Raw genomic sequence first — 10,396 nt, 5'->3', positions numbered from 1 at the left:
CATTTTTGACATGTAAATAGATTTTGATACCTTTTTCATTGATGTCAAAGAGGGAGAAGAATATAAGAAAATTGTATACATATGTAAGGGGGAGCTTAGCTATGTATATAAGAAATCATTATAAAAGGAGACATAAGGAATGATGGCAATATAATATGTAATAATCCAAATATTTAATGATCCATCAACACATGAATAAAATTTTAGAGTTTTGAAGGCCAGTTTTGAGAAGTTCCTTTTTTGTTTATTATTTTTTGTATAATATTTTTGGGACTTAAACCAATTTTCCCATATGTTTCCTTCAATTCCAAAGGGGGAGATTGTTGTAAATATGGCTACATAATATGAGTTAGGGTTTTCATTTATGGAAACATATATCTCAGGATGAGATGGCATAATATACTGCTAAAGATTCTACAGTCAAAGATAGAAAATTGTCTAAGTGTTAGACAGTTTCTCTAACAATGCATAGATTGTTTTTGGTGTAATGAGGGCTATAGAGATATTTGGAATGTGAAAATTTAAGGGAAGGTACATTAGATTTTCATGATGAATATGTGAAATATGTACATGACATGCAAAATTATATGAGAGATCTATGATACAAATTTTGATGTTAGATCAGACTATGTGAAGTACAATAGTCAACAGTAAAGAGGTTTTTGTATCTATCTTGTTTTGTATAAAGGCACTATATTGTATAATTTCATGTTAGGGAAGTGGGATCTTCTTGCATATAGTTGTAACTGTTATACCAACTCCTAATTGGGCTGAGTGTTTTAATAGGGCCTAGTCCTCTAACAACAACTCGAGACACTATATGTAATTCATAGACTCCTAACATGATTCTTTTGTTTAGTGGATCATTTTGTAGGTACCATCCCCACCAAGATTTTTCCTTGGCTAGGGTTTCTCTAGTTAACAAATAATGGTGTTATGAGTTCTCTTTGTATATGGTTTTATTTACTGTTCATCATTGTTGGTTTACTTTCATATTCATGTTGCAAAGTAATTAATAATATCTAGTTGTGGGGAAAAGTTTGTAGAATACTGATTCCCACACCCCCCCCCCCCCCCCCACCAAAGTATTATCTATTTAAAATTGTTAGTGATGATGAAGAAGTGGTATCTAATTTTAATAATGAACCTAAAGTGGAACAAGATGAGAGAGGCTTCTGAAAGATTTGCCTAGGGAAAACTCCATGCCTGATGTTGAAATTTCTTGTTATGATGGAAGACTTGAGACTAATGCAATGTTGGATTGGATCTCTAAAATGGAAAATTTATTTGAGTACAAAAGTACTCTTAATAATAAGAAGGTAATTTATTAGATAGCATTCGCCAAGCTGACGGGTCATGCTATTGAAAGGCATGAAAGAGGAAAAGAAAAGATTAAGACATGGGAAATTATTATTGGAAATATGAAGAAGAAGTTCCTTCCCAAAGATTACCAAGTTAATCTATTGACAAGAATGCAAAATATGAGACAAGGATCTAGCCTGTGAAAGAGTATAATGAGGAGATCTATAAATCAGATATCAAATTTGAACATGTGGATGATGAAGATGTGAAAGTGGCTAGATACTTAAATGGTTTTAGAATATCAATTCAAGATGAGATTAGTTATGTTAAGTTGGATAGTGTGGAAGAAGCATATTAGTTCACCTTGAAGGCCAAGGACAAGTTGGTAAAGAAACATGATCAAAGAAAAAGAGGAAGAGGTGGTAGAATTCAAAGAAGTAGAGGTAGATCTTATGGAGAAAGTTACACATCCGATAATGCAATACAAGATAAGGGTGAGATAGAATGGAAACAGAGACATGTTGGTAAAAGAAGTGATTACACTAGATGTAGCTATACTGGTCACTCTAGGAATAATAATAATGGTGGTAAAAGAGAAGAAAGATCTTGATTTAAGAGATTTTTTTTAAAGTATGGAGAACGACATAGAGCCTTTGAATGTACTAATTATGGAAGGACATTTTTTCTTGTGAAGAAATTGTTGAATCACCTAATGAGTCTGAGAATGGTGAGAACCTGATGTTGAAAAAAATCCTATGGAATAACGAGACTAATGAAGAGTTATGAGAAAGATCTTATTCAAGATTAGATGTAAGGGTGCTGAAAAATGTTGCAAGGTGATCATTGACAATGGAATTTTAGACAATTTAGAATCTGAAGAGCTAGTTAGAAAATTGAAATTGCAAAGATTCTGACATCCTAAGCCTTGTCATGTTGCTTGGATCTACAAGAAGCATAAGTAACTAGTAAATGAACAATGTCTTGTTAAATTCAAGATTGAAAATTATTATGATGAAGTTTTGTGTGATATTATGCCTATGGATTGTTTTCATATTTAGCTGGATAGATATTGGCAGTAGGATAGACAAGCTTTGCATGTTGGTAGATTGAATCAATATACTATTTGGGTTTATGGGAAGAAACAACTATTGTTTCCTTTGGTAGAGAAACTGATTGGGAATCATTTTATCACAATAAGAGTATGTTTGGTTGAAGGAAATCATTTTTTTAAGGATTTGATGGAGCAGAATGTTTATTTTTCTTTTATTCCTAGGAACACTGAGAAACAAGATGAACTTGAGAATGCACCTAAGATTGAATCTTTGTTGGTTGAACCTTAAGATATTATGTCTGATAATGTACATAATGGCTAGTCGCCTATGAGAAGTACTACTCATTGTATGGATTTGATACCTGGAGCTACTTTTCCTAATAAAGCACCACATAGGCTAACATTTGTTGATAATAAGGAGTTGAATAGGAAAGTGCAAGAATTTCTTGATACTTGGGTTTGATCAAAGAAAGTTTGAGTCCTTGTGCTATACCTATTGTATTGGCACCTAAACAAAATGGAGAGTGGAGAATGTGCAGTGATTGTAGAGCTATAAACAAGATAATAGTGAAGTATAGATTTTCATTTCCTAGGATGGATGACATAATGGATTGTTTGAGTGGAGAAATTTTTTACTAAGATTAATTTGAAAAGTGGGTATCATCATATCAAAATCAGAGAAGGAGATGAATGGAAAATTGCCTTCAAGAGAAATGAAGGTTTGCATGAGTGACTAGTTATGCCTTTTGGTTTAACTAATACACCTAGTACTTTTACGAGGTTGATGAATGAGGTTTTGAAGAAATTTTTTCATAAGTTTTTTATTGTATATGTTGATGGCATTATAATATTGAGTAAGACTAAAGAAGAACACCTTGAACATATTAGACAAGTGTCACAAAGATTGAAGGAAGAAAATTGCCTTCAAGAGTAATGTTCACTCATGAAGGAGGAGATTATGTATCTTGATTTTTTAATTTCTATAGATAGTTTTAAAATGGATCCCAAAAAAGATAAATTTTATCCTTGATTAGCCTACACTTAATAATGTTGGGGAAGTTAGATCATTTCATGGTTTGGCAAGTTTCTATCAGAAGTTCATTAGAAATTTCAATTCAGTGTGTAGTGTAATAACATAGACTATGAGAGGAGATCAAAAGGATTTCAAATAGACACCTAGAGAACATAAGAGTTTTGAAACATTGAAAAAAATGGTGGAAAAAATACATAAACTTGATTTTATTGATTTCACTAAGATTATTCAAGTCAATTGTGACGCTAGTGTCTTTCTACAATGAGAAGTTGAATGATGCTGAGAAAAGATATTCATATTATGATCAATAATTCTATGCTATTGATCAAGCTTTAAATAAATTAATACATTACTTGATGCCTAAATATTTTGTGTTGTACAGTGATCATAAAGATTTGTAATATTTGGGGAGTTGGAATAAGTTGAATCAAAGACACGTAATGTGAGTAGAGTACTTGCAAAAAATTTCCTTTGCATTGAAACATAAGAGTGGAAAATCTAATAAAGTTGTTGATTCTTTGAGCAAAAGAATAAATTTATTAACAAAAATGAGAGTTGAGGTACTTGGTTTTGATGATTTGAAATATTTGTATCAAACTGGTCTTGATTGAGTAAACAAGATTAGTGGACTTATTTGTTGGAATTCTTCAGAATAACTGAGAGGGGGGTGAATCAATTATCCAAGGTCCAGATGTACAAATAAAAATTTTCAATGCTTAGTAGACCCATATCCATAAAACTTCAACATGCATGCATCCATTAGATCATACAATACTTAAACTTTGTGGGTTACTGCCCTAGGTCAAAACAAATTTGCAAAAATCTAAACATGAAACACCATAAGAACATTCACACAATTTGACATAAGGATTTATGTCAAAACCCAATTTGGGAAAAAACACTAGTAACATGCTACTAACTCTCACTCTTCTAAAGTGATGCCATATGAAAGGCCAACCCTATTAAAGGATACAATACACACTTTTAAATGTGACCTGGTTAAAGGATTTCAATCACCCAGTTAGGAGTGAGCCTTGTTAGAGGACTTTAGTGTTAGCAACAATAGTCCACCAAGATAAGTGAGAGGGGGGGTGAATTAGTTTTCTAATTAAAACATTTCTCAACCTTAATTAATCTTAACCATTCAATCAAAGTAAACAACAACCATAACAAGATGCACATACACAATTACACCAGATATGTTAACTAGGGAAACCCTTGATCAGAGGGAAAACCCCAGTGGGAATGATGCCCACAAAGATATACTGATATATATATATATATATATATATATATATATATATATATATATATATATATATATATATATATATATATATATATATATATTCTTTGTTAGAGGATGGACCTTATTAGGAATCTATAAACAAATTTAGTACATAAGAGTGCCTGTTAGGAGAATTTGAATCCCTGTTAGGAGTTGTAGAAGATAGAAGGACCCATTGTCCAAACAACTTCTGGGGCAAGACCACTAAACTCACTGTCCAACTAATCTCTCAACTATTCCTTGTAGAATAATTGTTTTTACTATGCTTTAACCTCTTTCCTCTATCCTGTCAACCAGACCAATCACTGTCAGACCTTGTAGACTAATTCATGAACCTTAGATCCAAATTTCAAACCTTAGATCTTAGAATAAAACCTCAGCAATGAAGTTTTCTCCAACTTCACTCTACTCTACTTATCTTGGAATTCCACTCTTTGTGATTCTTTTAATTGTTCCCTCATCCATCCATAATAAAGGAAAATGTCCTTCCTTTATATCGAATCCATAAAAAAATTCCCTAAGTTGGCTATTACTGTTAATCTCAGCTTGGTTTTCACAAGTGTCTATACACTTAAGTCATTTACTTAGTTCATATCAAACAACTAACATATATCGAGCACAGCATATAAGTTAGAGTATGCCACGTAAATAGTGAGTGCCAAGTCACTCATATGTCAATTCATTCAAGTGTTGAGCAGATAGTATGTGTCGATTGATATAGGTGTTGAGCAAAAATTGCATGCAGATTCATTCAAATGTTGAGTGACAGTACTGAAGTCATAGTTAGTGTCAAGCACCAGGGACTTCAGATGCTAAGTAACATAGTTTTGACATAGTTTTTTATATTGGCACAAACTACTATGTAACCCTTTTTTTAACTGACTTAAGGATTGATTTATGATCTTTTGTTGATGAGGATGAATCTTAAGTATGAATCCCTATGTATTACATGCATCCAATCAGAAAAAGGGAAGGTTTAAGCAGCAATATGGGTGAATCACAATCGTTGATTCATACCTAATCTTAAGTCACCTAGGTCTTCTTAAGGAGGACAAACCCTAAATTTTCTATTAGTGAGAAGGAGAGTTTGCATGCACAAATAAGACATTCATGGTGACCAAGGTATTATGATCTAAGTTATATTGTAGAATCGGTTAAAGGAGAACAAAGGAAGGAAACAGTGAATAACAAAGAGACATCTAATCAAGAAGGATGAAGTACACAACAATTCAGAGGTGATCTGACATCAAGAAATAGAGTGCTAATCACGAGATCATTGCTGAGACATTCTAATAGGTGAATCAGTTGAATATCTTAACAAAGTAGTCCTAACAGGCTATATTGAAATCCTCTAACAAGGTGCTTACTTAATTGTGAGTTGAAGTCCTTTAATCAAAAATACTTCTAACAGGGTGTTGGAATCCTTTACCAGGGTAAGACCTAACAGTCTTTGTCAGCCTTTAACAAGGAAGACCTTTCACAAGGCAGATCATGTTTCGTGATCAAACATTGTAACCTTCATTGGATACACTTTATTACTATAGTAGTGAAGATTTGTGGGTGTCATCCCTATTGAAATTCTTTAGAATAACTGAGAGGGGCGATGAATCATTTATCCAAGGTCCATATGTATAAATAAAACTTTTCACAACTTAGTGAACCCATAAAACATTTATACTCATGCATACATCCATAAGATTATACAATCAATTAAAACTTGTAGGTTACTATCAAAATCAATTTGCAAAAATGTAAAGCATGAAACATAATAGATTCATCAACACACATAACACAATGATTTACATGAAAACCCAATTTGAGAAAAACCACCAGTAACATGCTACTCTTTTCACTCTTATGAAGTGATGCCCTGTGAAAGGCCAGCCCTATTAAAGGTTACAATACACACTATTAAATGTGACCATGTTAAAGGATTTCAATCACCCTATTAGAAGAAAGCCTTTTTAGAGGACTTTAGACCATTCACTTGGAATGTCACCCAATTAAAGGATTTACAAATGACTGTTAGGTCAACCTTAATCCAAAGGATTTACCCTAGACTGATACAATTATTAGAGAGTAACAGTAAGGCTTGATCTAATACAACTTACAACTTCATTTATAGATTACATATCTTTGTTTGGTCCTCCATTATGCTTGGCTTTCACTCATTGCAGCTTTGATAGCTTTTTCACCCTTCAAGCATATATCTCCTTAAGCCTTCTTGCTTAACATGCCAGTGTAGACTCTTCTCTTAGGTCACTTGATGAAGAAAAACCCCTTTGACTCTTTGTCTCCCTTAGGTCCTCGCACATGAAAAACTTGCTTCATGACTAGCCATTCCTATTAATAGGAAATTAAGATCTTTTGTTGCTCATTCTCCATCATCCAATTTAGGGTTTGGATGGATTAGGTAGGATATAATGTATCTACCCTATATTTTGTATCTCTTCTAGAAGCTTCCTCTAGAATCCACTTTGAATTCACCTCAAAATAGTTTACCTAGAATTTTGTGCCACAAGCTCATCATCCTTATCTTCCACTTGGTTCACAAAATCCAAGAAAACAAACTTGTCAGCTCAAATTCATTGAATCCACGATCTTTAAAATAATGCAACAACTTGGCATTATTAACATTTTGATGCTCAGCACACACTGTGTTACTCTGCATCCTCTAAAGTTTAATGGTGCTTGACATCAACTAAACTTTACTTGGCATCAATTATCTTTCTCAGCATCCACTAGAATTTTCTTTTACTTGGCTCCAATTGATTTTCTACTCGGCTTGTACTGACTTTGCTCGGTACCTACTATCCACTCAGTCAAGCTTAGTAGACAAACTTTGTATCACATGTTCTTCTAATCTTTCTTAGTGTAGCCAACATTTGTAACCTTAAGTAGATTATCAATATATCATATTACCACTATCTTAATTGATTCTTGTACTTCATTACATAATCATAACTCAACCTTTCCTCTAGGTGCTATTGTTACATCTTTTGATCAAATCCTCTTCATCAATCAACTAAGTGATAGTACTTGAATCTTAATAAGCAATTGTCTTACCAAAAAATAGCAGGTTTGACATCAGTGACAAAATAATGATTGAAAAACATAGTCTTGTTCAGCAATCTCTCTTAACAATGATCTTCTTTGATTAGCTTCTTCAATCCATTCTGAACAATCTCCCTCTTTGGCATTGATGGAAAACCAAACTAATCAACCAAATTAATTAGATGATGAACATCTTGTTCAACCAAACTAACTAGGTTAAAATAGTAAGACAATAACAAAAAGAAAACTTATATCAAAATTGCTCCTTCTATCAGAAACTTCCATCTTTTGATTAGGTTACAAAAACTCTTTCATTTAACTCCCTCTAAGTTCCTTCATGTATCTCCCTTTTACTAGGTTATCAGCAACTTCCATCTTCTAATTAGGATACAAAAACTCTTTCATTTAGCTCCCTCTGAGTTCCTTCATGTATCTCCCTCTTACTAGGTAGATTAGGATTTCTCCCTCTTTCTTGTATTCTTCTCTATCTCCATATCAGCAACCAATCTCTGGATATCTCCCTCTGATATACTTTTTCCCTCTAATCAGTAAATCTCTCCCTCTTTTGATGATCAAGTTAATATACTTTCTCCCTCTTTGACAACAATGCCAAAGACATGCCATCTTTTTCATGCAGATATAGGCTTTTTTAGTTTCTTCAGTTTCTCCAGTTTCTCCCTCTATCACCTTGCTTGTGACCGATTTGGAAATTGCAGCTTTTTTATTACTTTAGGTAGCTCCTAAAGTAATATCCATTGCATCAATTTGTAACATATGAACATCATCTTGTTTGATGCAGGGCACTCCTTTTGTTACTTAGATAGCCTTTGATAGGGGTATCACCCCTAGTTTACCTCTTAGATGCTCATGGGCATCCTAAGGTATCACTTTTGTGAAGATATCAGCAATTTGCTGCTTTGTATTTACGTATTCCATCTTCACCTCTTTATCTTGAACTAATTCTCTCAAGTAATGATACTTGATTGCAATATGTTTAGTCTTTGTGTGCATCACTAGATTCTTTGATATATTAATAGCACTTTTATTATCACAAAAAAGTGTCACAGGTTCTGTGATATCTTCATTCATTCATTTGAGTAGCTATTTGATCCGCACAATGTTTGTACAATTGACAACAACAACAACATATTCAACTTTAGCAATAGATTGTGAAGTGCAGTTTTGTTTCTTACTAGTCCATTTAACTAGTCTCTTGCCTCAGAAAAATGCTTCTCCATTGGTGCCCTTTATATCACCAAACTCTTATGTTCCTTTCAAATATCTCATTATTCTCTTCGCAGCCATTAAGTGATTATCCCTAGGATTAGCAGAGAATCTTGCAACTATCCCTACAGATAATGCAATGTCAGGTCTACTATGTAAAACATATTGCAATTTTCCAATCATAGACCTGTACAATGTTTGATTCACCTTAGTCGAATCATCATTCTTTGACAACTTGTGTGTTGTCACCATAGGTGTACTTACTGGTTTGGAATCCTCCAATCCAAAATATTTCAATATTTCCTTGACATACTTTGACTGAGTGATGTATATACCATATTTTATCTAATATATTTGCAAACCCACATAAAAAATGATCTCTCCAAACATAGACATCTTAAATTCTTGCTTCATCTGATTTGCAAAATTCTTACATAAAGCATCTTGAACTCCAAATATGATATCATCAACAAATATTTCAAATAACATAATACCTTTTCCTTTCTCTATCTTCATGTACATATTTTTGTTATCATCAATCCTCTCAAATCCAATCTTCACAAGATAATTATGAAGTCTCTCATACCATGCTCTTGGTGTAGAGACCTAAATCTGATTACATCACTAAGTAATCTTATTTAGTCGTCTCATAGGACATTACTGATTAAATATTTATTAATTAATTAATTAATCGTCATCCCCTAGTTAATTAATTAATTTAATTAACTATAGTCTAATTGATAAAATCAAATGATAACCCACAATCAATTTATCACTTAAAACCCTATTCCTCTATTAAAATAAATAAATCCTCAAATCTATTTAATTTAATCCCACATCCCTTATTTATTAAATAAATCATTTAATAAATTATCCCAAACCTTTAAAACATCCCTAAACCCTATCCTAACCCCTAATCCAACCCATCCACCCATACTAAACTCACTTAGCCACCTAAGTAACCCATTCCATCAAAGCTAAGCCACTTGCTCCCTAACCCCCTTTCTAAGCTAATCCTAATCCCCCTCCTAAACATGTGCACAACTTAAGCAAGGGTTAAGACTTGCTAACCCAAGCCAAAGTCAACAATCTCATCCTCACCCTTACCCTCTAGCATTTATGGCTCTTACACATGCATTCATGGCTCTTACAAAGCATTTAAGAGCATTTATGGAGCCCTTATCTCTTGAGCCTCCTTTGTTGACCATCCATTGTGCCCTTCCCTTCATCCAATCACCCTATGACAAGCACAGTCCATGTGCTCCCCTTTGAGTGCATCCTAACCCTCCCTCACCATTCTTCCATCCTTACATCCTGACCATCCATCCCTCTATCCCTTGGCCTATAAATGAAACCCTCTTCCTTCACAAAATAGAATCCACCTTTCACGCAATGTTATAATGTTATTTTGAGAGTTTCAAAACTACCAAAATACTATTATAAT

This window comes from Cupressus sempervirens, chromosome 11 (assembly GCF_028749045.1).
Source record: "Cupressus sempervirens isolate cs-2001-9-10 chromosome 11, ASM2874904v1, whole genome shotgun sequence".
Classification (NCBI taxonomy): Eukaryota; Viridiplantae; Streptophyta; class Pinopsida; order Cupressales; family Cupressaceae; genus Cupressus; species Cupressus sempervirens.
This window is presented reverse-complemented; position numbering follows the sequence as displayed.